At 37.1% G+C, this 20,922-nt stretch overlaps 1 non-coding gene across 1 annotated transcript; it reads right to left on the bottom strand.

The window, feature by feature from the left end:
• Nucleotides 1–3,982: 3,982 nt before the first annotated feature.
• Nucleotides 3,983–4,089, bottom strand: LOC145618820 (small nucleolar RNA R71). Its single transcript, XR_014108058.1, has one exon. It is a non-coding gene; the product is annotated as a small nucleolar RNA R71 (small nucleolar RNA).
• Nucleotides 4,090–20,922: the final 16,833 nt, after the last annotated feature.

Raw genomic sequence — 20,922 nt, 5'->3', positions numbered from 1 at the left:
TCACAAACTTGCTTTCATAAAAACCAAAATTCCAACTTAACCACCACAAACTTCATCTCAAATGATCATATTGCTTCACAAAAATCAAGAAAGGTAGAAAATGAAACAAAAGGTCAAATAACTAAAGATGTGGCTTGAAAAGAAGGGATAAGGCTCAAATGGTTGCAAGAAGGGAAATGTAAACCCAAAATAAAAGAAAATAACAAAATAAAGCAAAAAGAAAAATACCACCCCGAAAAATGTGCCTTTGTCCTTCCTAGATAGTTTGGTCTCGTGTTTGAGAATCATAAATCAAGATTTATTAGATTAGGTTTGCATAGTCAAGGATCCACGCCGCTCATACAAGGAATGTTGAAGGCTAGAAAAACAAGTAACCTCACAAGGTTGTGGCAAAAACTCACCAATGGTGTCAAATCAACTATAGGAAGCAACTACCAACATACCACAAACAAGTAGAATCCGACTTCATGATCCTCCTAGTTCAAACCAACTACCCTAGCATACACTATCCTAGAGTCAACCGAACATAATCTCAAACCGTGCATACCTTTACAACCTAGGAAGAAAGTCATGTAAAAGACAAGTCCAATGTACAAGGTTCATCTTCAAAAGAAAAGAAATGAAAAACAATGTCTCAAAATCACATCAAAAATAAAAAGAAAAATAAAAGAAAGTAAGAGAAAAAGGTAAAATAAAAGAGAGTAAAAGAAAAGTAACGGAGACATAGAAAAGGAAAACATAGGAGAAAAGCATGCAAAGGTCTAGAAAGCATGTTAAACACATAAAAATCCCAATCGACAAACAAGTGATCGATAGACAACAAAGTCACCGATCCCAAACACATTACGTGTTAACAAGCATCCATCCTCGAACCATTCAACTTCTCCTAAACTAATCCTATCCTATGCAACCAAGGAAAATAAAGAGAAAAATAAGAAAGGTCTCACCGGGATTCCAAGCTTAGCAAAAATAAGTAAGGCGATTAGAAACCACCTCGTAGCATGCCATATCCATAAGCTCTTCAATGAACCAAGTGAGAAAAAGAAATAAAAGAAACTATGAACAAAGAAAATGGTTAGTAACTTCAAAAAAAATAAAAGAAAACAACAAATAAAAGAAAATAAACAAAGCAAGTAGTATATACAACTAAAGGAAAGAAAAGCTAAACTAACCAAAGAATAGAAAGAATAAAAGAAATAAAGTCTAGACTAACTAAAGAACTACTCTAAACTACAAGATTTGGATTTAAGGGATTTGGATTGAGGGATTTGGATATAAGGGATCATCAACAACAACATGCCAAGCAAAACATCTCCATAAACAACAAACATCCAAGCAAATAGGGCAAACAAGCTAGCTACAAGGAAAGTAGCCTAGAGATCAAGAAAATGAGGAAACCAAAAAGAGGAAAGAAAATAAACATGCAAGCAACTAAGATATGTACACAACAACAACATGGTCACCGAGCAAGTTACTAGTTCCCCCAAGCTAGATAGAAAATACATCTCAACATCCCAAACAAAACAAAGCAAGAATAAAAAATATAAGGGATGGAGGTAAAAAGCATGAGAAGCTAAAAGGGAACTAATAACTACTACCATCACCACCACCACTCCCACTAGGCCCGGCCCCATCGGGGTCACTGTTGCGCTCGGGGTCATCGAAGGGATGAGGGTAAGACTCCCATCCTCTGGTGTACCCATTGATAAGTCTATTTTATATATATTTTATTCCCCGTCCCACGGTCATATTTGTGCTTATTTGGGCTCTACGGAGCTATTTCTATTACTAATATACGTTTTCTAGTGTTTTTGTAGAGTTGGTATTATTTTGTAGGAATTTGCAAATTTATGACGATTCCCGAGCTTATTAAGCCACACTATAAAGACATTGGAGTCGGATCGTATTTTATGACCAAATATTATTTGCCCAAGATTAAGCTAATTAAGTTTAGTTTGATGATTAAGGGCTCGATCAAGTGAGATCCAAAGTTTCAATATTAAAGTATTATCACAGATCAAACTAGTGTTGTCGATCAAGTGAGAAAGAATGAAGATTTGGGCCCAAGAAAAAGAAGCTGTCAAGATCCATCTCATTACTCAGCTAACCGGGCCCAATCGAGAGAAGGAGGCCACGAGTTTAGATAGGCCCGATTGACGTTAGGCTGCTTCAACGAATGGGCTGCCTACCTTGGGCTCGCTAATTTCGGGTTTTGTTTTGTTGATGTTTGTCGGTTTAGGAGTAGTAATTTATGGGGAATCAAACTCCATAATTTCCTTATAAAAGGAGGTAGTAGTACCGTAGGTGAGGAAGTTAGTTTTTTCCCTTTTAATTTTCTTTTATTCTTACTTTCATATTTCCGTAACTTGCTTAGTTAGGATTTTCTTGAGTTTTTGTTTTATCTCGCTTTTCGTCTATTTTGTCTTTAATACTAATTACTTTTGCTTCAAGTTAGTTTTATGATTATATTTTTTTATTTTACTTGGTAGTTTTCTTGAATATTGTTTATTATTATTATTATTATTATTATTATTATTATTATTATTATTATTGTTTTTATTATGCTTTCTTAATTGCTTTATTTAATTGCTTATTGATTTTAATTATGCTTTGTTTAATCGCTTTGATTAGTTTAAATTTAATCATGCACGAGTAGTTTAATTCTAGGGTTCTTGGGGATCCATAATTAATATGAAGGGATAAGTTATTATTGTTGATTGTTAATGTTTGGGTTAATTTCCTATTGATTGATTTAATGTTATGCAATTAGATTAGCGCTGGTTTAATTGTATGAGTTACGCAACATTGGTTCGAGATTCGAGAGATGAGAATTGATGTTTAGGCTTAGTGTCAATAGGAAGGTTAATTTATAAATGGTTAGGTCGAGATTCGAGAGATGAGATTTAATACCGGTAAATTAACTCTGTGATTGTAATACGTAGCGAAAGCCCTTTATGATCTGGTTAATTGATGCATTGATAATTGATTGTTATGTTTTATCCTGGAGTATTATTTATTGGTGAACCTATGCCCTAGGTCCTTTATTCATTGATTTTCCCCTACTTTTATTTCTCCCTATTCATATTCTTCGTAGTATAGTCCTTTAAACAACAACTCTTGGTTACTTTAATAATTTAGATTATAATAATTAATTAGGAATAGAAAGACTTGTTTCCTTGTGGATTCGACCCTACTTCCCTATCTACTTTAGTTAGAGGATTTAGGTAATACTTTTGATTAGGTGATACGACTTTAGCCTGTCAAAATTTGGCGCCGTTGCCGGGGAAACGGTTTTATTTTTATTTCTAATTGTTTTTATAGTTTAGATTATTTTCTCTTTTGCCTCAAGGGACATTAGTTCTTTGAGGTAGTACTAATATCTTTTTTTTTTTTTTTTTTTAGTTCTTTGTTTATGCCCAGGTGTTCCAGATCAGGTTACATTCCATTCGATCCTGAGATCGAACGCTCGTTTCATAGACAAAAGAATCTTTACAGACAGATCTTAGCAGATTCCGGGAGTAGTGTTATTCCTGGAAATTCATTACCTTCCTCTAGTGATTCGGAGCATTCTTCTGATTCAGAACTAGAGATGGGTACACCACCACCTCTACCTCGTAAGCTTAGCGATTATTCGCAGCCGTCCCTGACGGATTTTCCACATCTATCTCCTACACCAAATCTCGAGGGAGTACAATTCGAGATCAAACCCCAGTTTATTACTATGATTGAAAGAAAGCAATTTAGCGGAGCTAAAGGTGAAGACCCAAATCTTCATATTGCAGATTTCTGTCAATATTGCAACACTATTAGGCAAGCTGGGGTCACACAAGACCAAATCAGGGAGATTCTTTTTCCTTTTTCTTTGTGTGGTAAAGCTAAATTATGGTATAATGGATTGAATAGAACTGCACTTGGTATTACTAACTGGGATACTCTTGTTTTGAATTTCTATAATAAATATTACCCTGCAGAGAGGACAGCTTTGTTAAGGAGTTCAATCCTAAATTTTTCCCAAGAAGCGGATGAATCTTTATATGAAGCTTGGGAAAGATTTAAGGATTTGCAGAGAGAATGCCCCCATCATAAACTAGAACAGTGGCAGATAATCCAAGCTTTCTACAATGGGCTTGGATATAATTCAAGAATGATTTTGGACTCTGCAGCTAACGGAAGATTTATGAATTTGGATGTGAATATATCGAGTAATGTTGTCGAAGAGATGGCTATTCATAATTCCCAATATGGGAATCCCAGAGGATTTGCAAATAAGGGAAAACATCAAGTTGATTCTATATCCTTTTTGCAAGCACAATTGACTTCTATTAGCCAGAAATTAGACAATATTAATAATTCTAATTCTTCTTCCGTTGCTAATGTTTCTGCTATTGGTACTAACCCTGTAATATTTTGTGAAAATTGTGGTCTTGTAGGTCATTGGGCGCAGAATTGTAGGAGCTCACTTGAGAAGGTTAATGCTTTTCAGGCATATAAGCAAATTAGTCCATACTCCAACACCTACAATGCAGGGTTGAAAAATAACCAAAATATGTCGTACAATAGTACGAATGTGCCTAACCCCCCACCACAGGTACAACAACCACAACAGAGGTACTACCAACCTCCACATCAGAGACCACAATAGGTTGTTACTCCATCTGATTCTGATCTATCAGAAATCAAAACAATGTTAGGTACTATGCAGAAGCAAATGCAGAGTAGAGATGCGCAAATTGACTCATTGATAGCACATAATAAAATGATAGATACTCAAATTGCGCAACTTTTCGCTACTCTGCAAACTCGCCAGCAGGGAGCCCTACCATCACAGCCAGTACAACCTACAGAATATGCGAATGCAATTACCCTGAGGAGTGGTTCACACTATGATGGGCCTCCTATGCCCAAAGATGATGAACCTGTTATAACAAAAATTGCTAATCCTAATTCCGTTGTACCAATTTCCCCTGCAGGGCTGCAGGGTAAAATTCCTGATGCTAATATTTTTGATGATTCATTGCAGGGTACAACCCCAGGGAAGGATGCACCCCAGGGGAAGAGTAGGGAAGCACCACCAGTTATCAAATTACCATTCCCTAATCGCCAACTAAAGACTAAGTTGGACAAGCAATTTGGTAAGTTTCTGGAGGTTGTGAAAAATTTGCAGGTAACGGTTCCTTTCACAGATTTAATTACTCAAGTTCCTGCATATTCTAAATTTATGAAAGAAATTTTGACTAGAAAAAGATCTATTAGTGAGGTAGAGACAGTTGCTTTTACCGCAGAATGTAGTGCTATATTACAGAATAAATCTCCACCTAAACTAAAAGATCCGGGTAGTTTTTCTATTCCATGTCATATTGGTAATCTGATGATTGATAAAGCTTTATGTGATTTGGGTGCTAGTGTAAGTGTTATGCCATTATCTGTGAGCTCTAAATTAAATATAGGTAAATTAAAATCTACCAATATTACTCTGCAAATGGCCGACCGTTCTGTTAAATACCCTTTAGGTATTTTAGAGGATGTTCCTGTTAGAGTAGGTAAATTTTATATACCTGTTGATTTTGTTGTTCTTGATATGAAGGAAGATTTGCAAATTCCGATTATTTTGGGTAGACCATTCCTTCATACTGCAGGGGCAATAATTGATGTGAAAAGTGGTAAACTTACATTATGTGTAGGGGATGATAATATTACTTTTAATCTGAATAATGTCCCTAAAAGCCCCATGTTAGAGGAAAAGTGCTATAGTGTTGATGTGGTTGATGTAAATAATTTTTCTAATAAGCCCCAAGCTCTCGTTAGAGATCCCTTGGAGGCGGTATTTTATGTTGCATTTTCCGCAGGAAAAACTAATACTTGGAAAGATGATGTGGATGCTATAGAAAGAGCTCTAAATTGTGTAGGATTTGGGTTTGAGGATGAACAAGTAGAGAATGAGGAACAAGTTGTAGAAGTTGAGCGCGTGGTGAAAGTCCCACTCCATCGGGTGATAGATGCTCAATCTTGTGGAAAAACGAAGAAAATAAAGTGTAAAAATAAATGTCGAGCAGCAAGCAAGAAGAAGACGCCAGTTCGGACCCTAGAGGCGGGCCCGGTCGGGCCATGCTCGCCCGGTCGGGCGCGAGACCGCGGCAGCAAAACTGGCCAACTTCAAACAGCCATAACTTTTGCGTTTCTTAACGAAATTTTGCGTGTGACCTATCATTGGAAAGCTCTTCAAGTCTACTTTCCAATGCAATTGGAATCACGTCATTATCATTTGTATATAAAAAGGTATGAGCAAAATAGTGGGCCTGACTCGTTTTTGCCTCTTGTCTTACTAACACTTTGTTTCTTTTTTGTCCAAAATTGTACTAAGGTAATGCATTGCAATGTTTGGGATGGTAGTGGAGACAAGTTTGATGACGAAGGGTAGTCACTTGGATTACAAGCTTCCCTTTAAGCCAATGAGGACATTGTCTGATTTAGCTTGGGGGGGGATTTCTTGTATATTTAGGTACTCTTTCTTTCCCTTAGTTTTTAATGTTTTTTTGACTAGTTTTTATTGCTTTCTAGTGTAGTTTTTATTGCTTTCTAGTTTAGTTTTATTGCTTTCCTTATTTGAAAAATACAAAAAAATTTAAAAAATTAAAAAATCCAAAAATACGTTCCAATGAATAATGAATCATGCTTCCCTGTGCCCCTCGATGAAATTTTCGAAATTATTTTGATTCTTGGTTATTGATGATATATATTGTGGATTAGTTGATCATGACTTGAAGTTTAATTATTTGGATTCCTAAACATGCGTCAATGTTGTCCAACTACTTGTGAATATAGTGCTTGACTAGTTGATTTGGTTAGGAATGTGTGATTAGTTCCTGGTATGTCAATGAATTTGAGTATTGGTTTGCAACTACGAGTAGTGTTTCATAACTCACTATTATGCACATGTGGAGGACAAAGGCATTTGTTCTTTTAGGTGGCCTTCAGATTTATTTAGATACATTTGTTCCCTTCTTGCTACCCATGTTGTTGCCTTGACTTTTTGTTGTTTATTAGCCACATTACAAGCCTATTTTGCCCTATTGGTTACTAGTCCCAAGCTTGGCTTGGGGGAGCTATTAGTGAATGAGGTGAGGGAGTTTGTAGTGTGCACATTATTTGCACAACTTGGGCGGTTTTAAGAAGTTATTTGTTCTTGATCGTATTTTATTTTTGATGAGTTTAAAAGTTGAATTTTCTTGAAAAATAAAGTATGATGATATGAAAAAAAGAAGTTCAAAGGAAAAAAAAAAGATGGAAAAAAGTGAACTTCAAAAGAAAAAAAAGAGCAAAAAGAAAAAAATTGTTATATGTTCAAATTATCTAAGTGAAGGTTGATCAAAAGAAAGAAAAGAAAAAAATTGAGTTTCATTGTAAATATTTGAGTTTGAGTTCAAAGTTTGTTATTCACTCTTGTTCCATATTATCATACTTTTATGAGTGAATTTTTGTAAGTGTTGGGATTGTTTATATTGTTTGGAGCTGTATTTGGTGGATTTTGTTGGAGTTGGTTATGTTGGAGATGTTGGTCATTATTTATTTTTGACCTTGGTTTATTAGGATTTGGCTCCCTTAATGCATAGCTTTTCTCTCACATATTCCCAAATTTATCCTACCCTTTTCCCTAGCCTTATATTACAAGCTTTAAAAGACCTTTTGACCTTGTGCATAGAGTTGTGTAAATATGAAAGTGTTGTTTATCAATGCAAGTTATGATTTGACATATTCCGAGTCGACTAATAGGTTGAGTGTATGTCTTTGTAAACACACGAGGTTGTGAGTTTGGGAGGGCATTGTTCACATTAAAGGGGTTGGTTGGAGAGCGATCGAGTACATCTTTTACTCGCCACATAAATGAGAGTTGAGTGTGTGAGCACTAGTCTTGAATTCTATATGCTCATGTGGTTTGCTCTATTTGACAATTGTTAGGTAAGATTGGTAGTTGGATGGATTTGATTGGTTAACTTTGGTACATATTTATCGGATTTACCTTGAATTATATTTATTGATTTTAATTGTATTTGGGGTGAAGTATTGATTTATTTTATTCATTGCTTTGCTTAGGGACAAGCAAAGGTTTGGCTTGGGGGAGTTTGATAAGTCTATTTTATATATATTTTATTCCCCGTCCCACGGTCATGTTTGTGCTTATTTGGGCTCTACGGAGCTATTTCTATTACTAATATACGTTTTCTAGTGTTTTTGTAGAGTTGGTATTATTTTGTAGGAATTTGCAGATTTATGACGATTCCCGAGCTTATTAAGCCACACTATAAAGACATTGGAGTCGGATCGTATTTTATGACCAAATATTATTTGCCCAAGATTAAGCTAATTAAGTTTAGTTTGATGATTAAGGGCTCGATCAAGTGAGATCCAAAGTTTCAATATTAAAGTATTATCACAGATCAAACTAGTGTTGTCGATCAAGTGAGAAAGAATGAAGATTTGGGCCCAAGAAAAAGAAGCTGTCAAGATCCATCTCATTACTCAGCTAACCGGGCCCAATCGAGAGAAGGAGGCCACGAGTTTAGATAGGCCCGATTGACGTTAGGCTGCTTCAACGAATGGGCTGCCTACCTTGGGCTCGCTAATTTCGGGTTTTGTTTTGTTGATGTTTGTCGGTTTAGGAGTAGTAATTTATGGGGAATCAAACTCCATAATTTCCTTATAAAAGGAGGTAGTAGTACCGTAGGTGAGGAAGTTAGTTTTTTCCCTTTTAATTTTCTTTTATTCTTACTTTCATATTTCCGTAACTTGCTTAGTTAGGATTTTCTTGAGTTTTTGTTTTATCTCGCTTTTCGTCTATTTTGTCTTTAATACTAATTACTTTTGCTTCAAGTTAGTTTTATGATTATATTTTTTTATTTTACTTGGTAGTTTTCTTGAATATTGTTTATTATTATTATTATTATTATTATTATTATTATTATTATTATTATTGTTTTTATTATGCTTTCTTAATTGCTTTATTTAATTGCTTATTGATTTTAATTATGCTTTGTTTAATCGCTTTGATTAGTTTAGATTTAATCATGCACGAGTAGTTTAATTCTAGGGTTCTTGGGGATCCATAATTAATATGAAGGGATAAGTTATTATTGTTGATTGTTAATGTTTGGGTTAATTTCCTATTGATTGATTTAATGTTATGCAATTAGATTAGCGCTGGTTTAATTGTATGAGTTACGCAACATTGGTTCGAGATTCGAGAGATGAGAATTGATGTTTAGGCTTAGTGTCAATAGGCAGGTTAATTTATAAATGGTTAGGTCGAGATTCGAGAGATGAGATTTAATACCGGTAAATTAACTCTGTGATTGTAATACGTAGCGAAAGCCCTTTATGATCTTGTTAATTGATGCATTGATAATTGATTGTTATGTTTTATCCTGGAGTATTATTTATTGGTGAACCTATGCCCTAGGTCCTTTATTCATTGATTTTCCCCTACTTTTATTTCTCCCTATTCATATTCTTCGTAGTATAGTCCTTTAAACAACAACTCTTGGTTACTTTAATAATTTAGATTATAATAATTAATTAGGAATAGAAAGACTTGTTTCCTTGTGGATTCGACCCTACTTCCCTATCTACTTTAGTTAGAGGATTTAGGTAATACTTTTGATTAGGTGATACGACTTTAGCCTGTCACCCATCGGGCCACCCATAATGCCCCTTGAAAAGATCTTGTTGCCAAGGAGTAAGAGGGGTGAAGTTATCGGGCAAAGTGAGTTCAAAAGGGTGGTTGGGATGGACATGGGGGTAGTTAGGATCCCCCCTATAGTCACTACCACCCGGAGCCTATGCTCGTCCGGGTAATAGTGACGCTCGGTGTCGGGGTTAGAAGGCCCCGACCAATAAGGATGCCCAAACGAAGGTAGAGGACCTTGTTGGGGCGGGAAGTACGGATAGTTAACCGGGGGATTAACGTTCCCACGGTTAACTTCCGCATCATAGATTTGTTGTTGTTGTAAAAACATACATTGTTGCACTTCTTGAATACCTCTTATTTGGTCATAGAGAGCCCCAAAGTCTTGATCGTACATGCCATCTATGTGGATTTTCAATCCACTCATTTGCTCACTAAGAGCCCTCAAGTCTTCATTGACAAAAGCATGTTGCCCTTGCTCTTGCTCTTGCTCATGAGGAGCTTGTTGTTGTGGAGAAAAATGTTGTTGTTGTTGATGTTGTTGTTCTTGATCTTGTTGTTCTTCTTCATCATCTTCTTCCTCATCCTCCTCGGAATCAAAGTTAGGATGCCGGAAGGACTTGGGAACATGCCACACATTGTCGGCAATCCTAGCCAAAAAAGTCAAGCTAGGGTTAGGCAAGTAGCACCAATGCTCGTTGCCCCTAAGCCACTCATATCTCCCTTCACTAAAGCCCTTGGAGATAAATTGGATTTGGCCCAATTGTTGCATATCAAGGTAGATGGAAGCCGCATCCCCGATCTCCTTACAAAATGGGAGATAATCATTGAGGCGAAGGCGAGTCACAAGCCTAGTTACCATACCCCCACATGGGATTTCTCCTGTCCTCCTTTTGCGAAGTTCCAAGCAATATTGGGCAAAGATGTAACCCAAGTTCAACCGGCCCACAAACTCCGGGCGAGTAGATAACCAAAGGACCTTGAGCTCCAATTTACTCAATTTCCCCATTTCTTGCTTGGGGAACAAGACATAGCCCTAAAGTCGGTGGACAACCCTAAGACAAGGTTGGTACACGTCTAAGATCTTAGCCCTGTTGGTGATAAACTCATTACCACCGGAGATGTCTTCCCACCAAGAATTTTGATCATATTCCGGGAAGATGAAGTGTTCAACGTTGACAATATCCCCATGGGGATCAAAATCCAAAGCGGCGTTGAACTCCTCCAAAGATTGGTCAAAAATGTGGTTGAACAATTGGAACCGCATCAACGGGTACAAGCTCCAAGGTAGCCAAGAACTCCAAAGTCGGCTCCTTATAGGTGCGGTAGGGATCGGCGATGAAAGTACCCAATCTCAGATTTAAAAGCAATGACCGCACATCATTATCAATCCCCAACTTCAGCATATCGGGTTGAAAGTAGTGGCGGGTTTGTTTAAGGGTTCTTTCATCTTTCAGATTTTGGTAAAAGGCCTTTTGTTTATCGGTGAAATTTTTCTTTTTGGGAAGAGAGGTTGGAGGTCGTGTTTGAGTGGAAGATGGGTTGGAAGTACTAGGCCTAGAAGATGTACTAGGCCTAGAGGAGGTACTTGGGCGAGGAGGTCCCTCGATGCTAACATCGATTTTTCGCTTTTTGGTGAGTTTCTTGAGGTATTTAGACATTGTGAGAGGTATAGAAGATCACCAACAACCAATCAAGTAGCAAACCAAAGAACCAAGAGCACCACACCCAAATTCACCACTTACTACCAAAATCACCAAACTCCAATTTCACAATTCTTTTCAATCAAACCAATTCCAAACCAATCAACAATACCAATGATCAAAGAAAAACTCCTTTTCAATCAATCCAAGAGCAAACACAAGACCAATACCAAAATCACCATATACTACCAATGTTCCAAAAATTCAACTCACAAGAATTCAACCAAAATTGATGAGAATCACTACAAAATCAACAAACAACACAATGTTATGCAAAATCAATCAACAAACATCACCAAATCACAACCAAAATCAAGATCAAGCATCAAAAATCACAAAATCAATACTACACTATTTATGCTCATACAAATTTGTAATTCATGCAAATTTATGATATAATTGGCAAAATTAAAGCAAGGATTAGTGATTATACCATAAAAGAAGCAAGATTAGACAATTTCGAGCAAGCAATTTGAACTCCAAACAAAAGCCCCAATTTTCGGCCACCAAGAGTAGAAGAGAGAGTGAGTGAAATTTGGGTCAATTTGTGAGGAATTTGTAGTGTATAAAGATTTGTGAGTGATTTTGAGTGAAAATGGAGTGATTTTAGTGAGGATTTGAGTGATTTTTACTTATGAATGAGGGATGAGGAGTGCACACAAGAGGGTTTTGAAAGGGGGAATGCTCGTGAGGAAGGAGATGCAATGAGGAAATGAAGGGAAAAAGGAGGAAGAAGAAGAGTATATGCACGTCCAGCACTTGTGCGGCCGCACAGAGCTGATGTGCGCCCGCACACGCAGGTTGTGCGCCCGCACATGCCTCGTGTGCGGCCGCACATCCCTGTGCGTGCCCCTTCCTTCCTTTTTCTCAAAAATTTGATACTTACTGCCTATTTTGGTGCGCACATGAATCATGATGGTGATGAGGAACAACATAGGCAGTAGCTTAAATCATTTTCAAAGTCCTCAAAGTTGAAAATTCATGTGCACACCTCAAAAATTCACTAAGTATCAATTTCCTCCATCTTTCAAAATATGAATTTCCTATCTTACCTCTCTAAAATTCTTACCCTTTTACCTCAAATTTCGACTAGAATCGAACAAGATATGATTTGTGCCATGAACACCTTCCATCCATCATGCATACTTGTTGAATTCCAATCCCACAAACGGACATCCTAAAAATCCAAATAAGGAGAAAAGTAAAAGAAAAGACAAAGTAATAAAAGAAACAAAAATGAGAAAATTCAAAAATCAAAGAGAAAAGTTAGAAACTCCGGGTTGCCTCCCGGGAAGCGCTTGCTTAAAGTCGTAAGCTCGACCCTTCCTCCTAATCACGGAGGATCAAAGAACACCACCTTCTTCAAGGTGGTTGATAGAGCAAATTATTCTTCAACCTTGGGCAACTTCTCATTGTTGCTTGATGAAACTCTCACAAAATTTTTTTCAAATTCTTCTTTTTCACTTCTCAACTTCTTCCTTTTCCTTGCCTTCTTCGAGTCACGGGCCTTTTTCTTCGGCTTGACTTCAACATCCTTAGTCTTGGAAGCTTTCTCTTCCTCATGAGAATTAAGCTTGAACCAATTTGGAAAACCAATATCTTTCTCATCCCTTGGCTTTTGAATCACAAATTCTTCTTCACTAACATCATTAATACTTGAACAAACATCATCAACAATCTCAAAAACATTGTTAGTGGAAGAATCAATCATGCACATACCATCAATGGAACGAGAAAAACTAGCACATGAGATATCTTGGACACAAGACAAAGACTCATGCATTGGTTTCAACTTAAAACTCTCTTCTAATTTCCCACACCTCAAAGTAATTTGACCTCCTTTGACATCTATTAAAGCTCCCGAGGTAGCTAAGAAAGGCCTCCCTAAAATGATTGGAATATGTTCATCCTCCTCAATCTCTAAAACAACAAAATCCACCAGAAAGACAAACTCTCCAATCCTTAAAGGGACATCATCAATTCTTCCCTTAGGAAGCTTAATAGAACGATCGGCCAATTGAAGTGTTATCTTAGATGGTTGAAGCTCACCTAGATCAAGCCTTTTGAAGACCGAAAAGGGCATTATGCTAACACTAGCCCCAAGATCACACAAAGCATTTTCAAAAACCATTCTCTTAATTTGACAAGGGATTGAAAAATTCTCCGGATCTTCCATCTTCTTTGGAAGTTCACCATGGATAAGAGCACTAAAGCACTTCCCTCCTTCCACCGAACTACCCTCATCAAAATCCTCTCTCTCTTCTAAGATCTCCTTAAGAAACTTGGAGTACTTAGGCATGTCGGGAATTGGTTCGGTAGGGGGTGTAGAGTCATGAACATCCTTAAGAACTTCAAGGAACTTCCCAAATTGCTCATCCATTTTGACTCTCAAATATTTTTGGGGATATGGAAGATCGGGAAATCTCTCTATCTCACTCATCTTCTCACCAACACACTCTTCTCTTTTGTCAACCTCACAATAGATTTCCTTATACTCAACCCTTTCCAATTCACTCTCCTTAGCACCACACTCATCTCTTCCCTCTTTTGACCAAAAAACTCCCTCATCAAAATCATTTCCTCCACTTGTGGCAATAGAGTACACGGGTTTCTTTGGTTCAACACCTTGGGAAGGCAAAGATGAAGGACTAGCAAAATCCTTAATAGTGCTTGCTAATTGAGTAATTTGAGTCTCAAGCATCTTATTGTGGGTCATCATCTCATTGAATTTCTTATCACTAACCGCCATATAGGTGTTAATGATCTTGGTTTGATTATCAATCAACTCTTCCAAAGTAGTTGATGGAGAGGAGAATGGTAGGTCGTTAGGCTACCACCCCACCCTATCAAACAATATTTGTAACTTAACTAACCCCTATTTAGCGTAGTGGCAAGTCAAGGTCGAACCCAAGGGAATGGATATCAAGTGCACGAAGTCTAAATCAAGCTATTTCGAAGTCTAGAAGGGGTTTGAGGTAGAACTAAGGATAAACTAGGTAATGCAAACTTGTATTAAATCAATCTAAGACACTAGGGCAATGGATCCACATGCAATAATAATGGAAACGGTAATTTGGGAGGTCAAACCGACTAAGTCAAGCGATATGAAGGAAAATCATCATGTATCCAAAAGAGCATACTAAGGTGGTTCACCTAGAGGTCTAAATAGCGTCAACTACGCTTAACACTAACTAGGGAACGTCACAAAGCACCTCAATCGTGAAATTGCAAGTTCACTAATCAAGGGTCCGTATCATAGCAAGCTTACAATGCAATCTAGTGTATTAATCAAAGATGGCCAAACCTCAATTAATCACACACATGCACATGAAAGATCAACCAAATTTCATCATATCATCAACTCCATCAATTATCCCCAAATTACACTATTCCATCATTCATACATGCTTCACCATCTCCCTAGCTAGGAAACTACTCACTAGCCATAGGAATGGAGATCAAAACTACAACATTCATCAAATTCATCATCAACATGCTTGAATTCAAAGATTAAACCAACAATCAATCAAAATTCAATCAATAACCAAATCAATCATCAACAACATGAAAAACTAATGAAATCAACTAAAATCAAACTTGTATTGAGATTAAGAAGAAGATCCTTACAAAACCTTGATCAAAATATCAAATACAATGATGAATTCTTGAACAAACACCAAAGATCATGAGTTTCTCTCTCTAGTTCTTGAGTTTCTCTCTCTAAAATTCTCCCAAAAACTAACTATCAAATTCAATCTAAAACTAAAAACTCACTTCCTAAAAATAGGTAGAAATAACTATATATACAAGGAGGAGGTCGGTAAAGACGCCCAAAAATAGACTCATGTAAGTGCGGGCGCTCGGAGGAGGGAGAATGGTGCGCACGGGACACACCCAGGCAGGTGCGCCCGCACGCACCTGGTGTGCGGCCGCACACGACCAATGTGCGGCCGCACACTCCCTTAGTGCGCCCGCACATAGCTGGGTTTCTCCCCTTCTTCTCTTCGTCCTAGCTCAAGTGGTGCACACATCTAGGATGATGATGATGGAGGACAAAGTGGGCAGAAACTTTCTTGAATTTCTTGAAGAATAAAAGCCATGAGTAAGGCATAAACAAAGCTTTGAAGCTTGCCCCTTGGATCCACCTTTGACTTGGAACTTCTTGCACCTTCTTTAGGCATAAAAGCATTGAAAACTCGAAGAGAGGAGGCTCGGGAATTCTTGGACAATCAATTACCACCTACAAGCAAAAGATAAAAAGCAAGTAAAAGAGAAAAATAACAAGTAAACTAGAAAAAGACATGAAAAAGAGAAACTAACTACAAAAAGCATAAAATGAAGAAAACAAGAATAAAACTAAGGAAAACTAAAGAAAAGAGAGATAATATGAAATAAAAATCATCCAAAAAGGAACCAAATGAGTGCCAAAAATGTCACTCATCAAATTCCCCCAAGCTAAACTTTTGCTCGTCCTCGAGCAAAACAAAGCTAGAAAAAGAGAGGATGAAAATTTTATTGAAAACGAAAAAGAAAGACTCAAGATAAGAATATACACTAAAACTCATTGTCGTAGGAATCATGGTTGTTTTTAGCTACAACAAGCCCTTTAAACCCCAAAGTCGCCTATGAGGACGAGTGAGGTCTCGTAAGGGCATCCTAAGAGTTTGACCCATAACTCTCCACCAAACATCAATGAGGCAAACCATAGAATTAAAAGAAAGAAAATGAAATAAAAACAAACCTTTACGAAATTAATCAACATAAAGACTATAAAGCAAATGAATGACAATCTTTCTCAAGTAGTTAAGGTATGCACGTTTCAAGATATCTAAGGGTTGATTGAAACATAGGGTATGCTAGGCATAGGAACTAGTTATCACAATTCACTTTCATCCCAAACAATCTTACCGCGTTCTTCCCACTAGTCTCAAATCTCCCCTTAGTGAGTGTCCCAATGATTCCTCGAAGGAACCGGAAAAGAATTATTTTAAGGCTACTCGACATCTTGACTATGCATCCCCTTTCCTTAGGCAATGACCCATGATGCCCTCCCTCGAATAGTGACTCAACTATCTAGGTCGAAAGGTCTTTCCCAAGGTTGTAACGTAAGGCATAAAGGGTGAAGGTAGGCTAAAATTTAAAAATTTGGTGATATTCCTAAAAAGTGAAGCAAAAGGGTGATCAATCCTTAACACCACAATCAAGAAATTACCAAACAAAAACAACACCCCCAAGCTTACTTGAAACTATACTCACAAAAATATATACAAAAAGCGTACACGCTTCTCCCCCAAGCTAAAATGGAGCATTGTCCTCAATGCTTAGTAGGAGAAAAGAATACATCAAAATATTTTTGAATTTTTCACTTTTCAATTTTTTTTTTTCATTTTTATATTGGAATTGCAAAGTCCTTGCCTTTTGCTTAATTCGGACGGCTTTTCAAAAATGCAAATTATTAGTCCATGCCTTTTATAGTATTGGACGGCTTTTGCTCAAACTCATTTGCCATTATTCACAAAGAAATCATAACACAATCTTGCTTTCATTAAAACCAAATTTCCAACTTAACCACCACAAACATCATCTCAAATGATCATATTGCTTCACAAAAATCAAGAAAGGTAGAAAATGAAACAAAAGGTCAAATAACTAAAGATGTGGCTTGAAAAGAAGGGATAAGGCTCAAATGGTTGCAAGAAGGCAAATGTAAACCCAAAATAAAAGAAAATAACAAAATAAAGCAAAAAGAAAAATACCACCCCGAAAAATGTGCCTTTGTCCTTCCTAGATAGTTCGGTCTCGTGTTTGAGAATCATACATCAAGCTTTATTAGATTAGGTTTACATAGTCTAGGATCCACGCCGCTCATACAAGGAATGTTGAAGGCTAGAAAAACAAGTAACCTCACAAAGTTGTGGCAAAAACTCACCAATGGTGTCAAATCAACTATAGGAAGCAACTACCAACATACCACAAACAAGTAGAATCCGGCTTCATGATCCTCCTAGTTCAAACCAACTACCCTAGCATACACTATCCTAGAATCAACCGAACATAATCTCAAACCGTGCATACCTTTACAACCTAGGAAGAAAGTCATGCAAAAGACAAGTCCAATGTACAAGGTTCATCTTCAAAAGAAAAGAAATGAAAAACAATGCCTCAAAATCACATCAAAAATAAAAAGAAAAATAAAAGAAAGTAAGAGAAAAAGGTAAAATAAAAGAGAGTAAAAGAAAAGTAACGGAGACATAGAAAAGGAAAACATAGGAGAAAAGCATGCAAAGGTCTAGAAAGCATGTTAAACACATAAAAATCCCAATCGACAAACAAGTGATCGATAGACAACAAAGTCACCGATCCCAAACACATTACGTGTTAACAAGCATCCATCCTCGAACCATTCAACTTCTCCTAAACTAATCCTATCCTATGCAACCAAGGAAAATAAAAAGAAAAATAAGAAAGGTCTCACCGGGATTCCAAGCATAGCAAAAATAAACGAAGTAATAAGAAACCACCTCGTAGCATTTCAAATCCGTAAGCTCTTTAAGGAACCAAGTGAGAAAAAGAAATAAAAGAAACTATGAACAAAGAAAATGGTTAGTAACTTCAAAACAAATAAAAGAAAACAACAAATAAAAGAAAATAAACAAAGCAAGTAATATATACAACTAAAGGAAAGAAAAGCTAAACTAAACAAAGAAAATAAAGAATAAAAGAAATAAAATCTAGACTAACTAAAGAACTACTCTAAACTACAAGATTTGGATTTAAGGGATTTGGATTGAGGGATTTGGATATAAGGGATCATCAACAACAACATGCCAAGCAAAACATCTCCACAAACAACAAACATCCAAGCGAATAGGGCAAACAAGCTAGCTACAAGGAAAGTAGCCTAGAGATCAAGAAAATGAGGAAACCAAAAAGAGGAAAGAAAATAAACATGCAAGCAAAGTTCATCAACAAGTAGAAATCACATCCACGAACACCTTCCATTCGCCATGCATTCATGAAGAAATCCAATCTCGCAAAGTTCATCCTAGAAATCCAAACAAGTAGAAAAGTGAAAGCAAAGAAAAAGTAATAAAAGAAACAAAAACTACAAAACTCAAAAATCAAAAAGAAAAGTTAGAATCTCCGGGTTGCCTCTCGGGAAGCGCTTGCTTAAGGTCCTAAGCTCGACCCTTCCTCCAAATCATGGAGGGTCAAAGAACACCACCTTCTTCAAGGTAGTAGAAAGAGCAAATTCCTTTTCAACTTCTAGCAACTTCTCGTTGTTGCTTGATGAACTTTCATACAAAGACCTTTCAAATGCAAGCTTTTCTTTCCTCAACTTCTTTCTCTTTCTCTTTTTCTTAGAAGCTCGTGCTCTTTTCTTTGCCTTGTTTTTCTTCGTAAATGGTCCTTCACCATCTAAACTCATAGAAAGATCACCTTCATCTTGAGGATGGAGTTCAAACCAATGAGGAATATCAACTTCCTCCTCGTCCATAAGCTTGGGAATCAACACTTTATCTTCACTAACCTTCTTGCAATCACAACTCAAAAGCACATCATCATAATTCTCAAGAAAATCGGTATGTGAAGAATCAATAGTGCATACATCATCAATAGGGCGAGGGGAATTAACACACATAATTCCTTTTACAAGGGACAAAGACTCATGTGTTTGTTTCAAATCAAAACTTTCCTCATTCTTACCAATTCTCAAGGTAATACGACCTCTCTTAAAATCTATCAAGGCTCCCGAGGTGGCTAAGAAAGGCCTTCCTAAGATGATAGGGATATGTTCATCTTCCGCAATCTCAAGCACAACGAAATCAACGGGAATGGTGAACTCTCCTATCTTGAGAGGAACATTCTCAACTCTCCCCTTAGGAAACTTGATAGACCGATCGGCCAATTGAAGGGTCATATTGGATGGAAGAAGTTCACCTAGCTTAAGTTTCTTAAAAACGGAATAAGGCATGATACTAACACTAGCACCCAGATCACAAAGAGCATTTTGAAACAATTTTCCTTTGATTTTGCAAGGTACGGAGAAATTTCCGGGATCCTTCAACTTTTGGGCGGTCGCTTTGAAAAAAGGCACTAAAGCACTCCCCTAGATTCGCCGGTTCCACCATATTGCAATCTCTCTTACCGCTCAAAATTTCCTTAAAAAACTTAGCATAGTTTGGCATTTGTTCTACAACATCGGTAAAAGGAAGAGTAAGATGAAGTTTCTTAAGCATGTCGATGAATTTCCCAAATTGCTCATCCAATTTATGCCTATTGTGCTTTTGTGGGTAAGGAAGTCTAGGTTTGTAAACCTCATCTTGCTTCCGCTCTTTCTCCTTAGGCTTATCATTGGAATCCTCACTCATCTTGCTAGGCTCTTCATTCTTATTCTCTTCACTCAAATCATTTTCTTTTTCACTCTCCTTACTCTTCTTAGGAACACTCTCTTTAAGGACCTTACCACTCCTAGTGGTCATAGCACACATCGGTTCCCTAGAATCAACTTCTTGTGAGGGAAAAAGAGATGGACTAGCACAATCTTTCAAAGGGTTGGCTAGTTGAACAATTTGGTTCTCAAGCATCTTTCCATGAGTAAATAGGACCTCAAACATTTTGTTACAAGACAATGTGAATTCATTCAACATCTTAGATTGATCCATCATGAAATTTTCTAGCCTATTCAATTGGGATTGTTGAGTAAAGAAATCATCACCTTGGCTTTGAGTCCTTGGAGTAATTTGGGGTGGGGTGTCTCTTTGAACATCATTTTGAAAATTTCCCCTACCTTGATTACTCCAATTACCCTTACCATGATTTTGGCCGAAATTTTGATTATGGTTACCATAACCTTGGTTATGATCCCCATATTCTTGGCCATAGCTTTGATCATTACAACAAAAGTTGTTATAGTTACCACAAAATTCTTGGGTCACACGGTTACCATTACCACTCTTTTGGTTGTAATTATCATAGCTCCCATTATTGTGATAATTCCTATTCCCAACAATCTTTTGAGCATTAAATCTAGGTCCAAAATCATTATTATCATCACAATTCACATGCACATTCTCCTATCCATCATATCTATCACAAGGAACATTGGAGCAATTAGAAGCATCATGATCATTCTTGCCACATATATCACAAACCAAGCATTCTCTAATCATGCAACAAGAAGCAAAAAGAGGGTTAGAGTAGGAAGATGTACCTCTCCCCTTAAATTAGGAGGGAAGACTAGAAGCTTGTGAAGAACTCTCGAGCTTGTTCTTGAGAGAATTCATCTCCTTTCCTAACTCCGAGACCATTGTGGACAATTCGTTGATGACATAAGATTGATCGGTTAAGCAACTTGTGCTTGCCGATTCTCTCTCTGTATCATGCCAATCCATGTAATTCCTTACCACATCATCTATTACATCCACAACCTCTTCTTCCGTCTTGTTCATGATTGGCCCTCCGGCTCCGGCATCTAGGCTCGATCTACCTTGAAAGCTCAAACCTCTAAAGAAGATTTGGATCACTTGATATGTTGGA

Source organism: Chenopodium album, chromosome 26 (genome assembly GCF_948465745.1).
Source record: "Chenopodium album chromosome 26, dcCheAlbu1.1, whole genome shotgun sequence".
Taxonomy (NCBI): domain Eukaryota; kingdom Viridiplantae; phylum Streptophyta; class Magnoliopsida; order Caryophyllales; family Amaranthaceae; genus Chenopodium; species Chenopodium album.
Note: the sequence above shows the minus strand (reverse complement) of the source record. Positions and strands in the feature narration are given on the sequence as shown.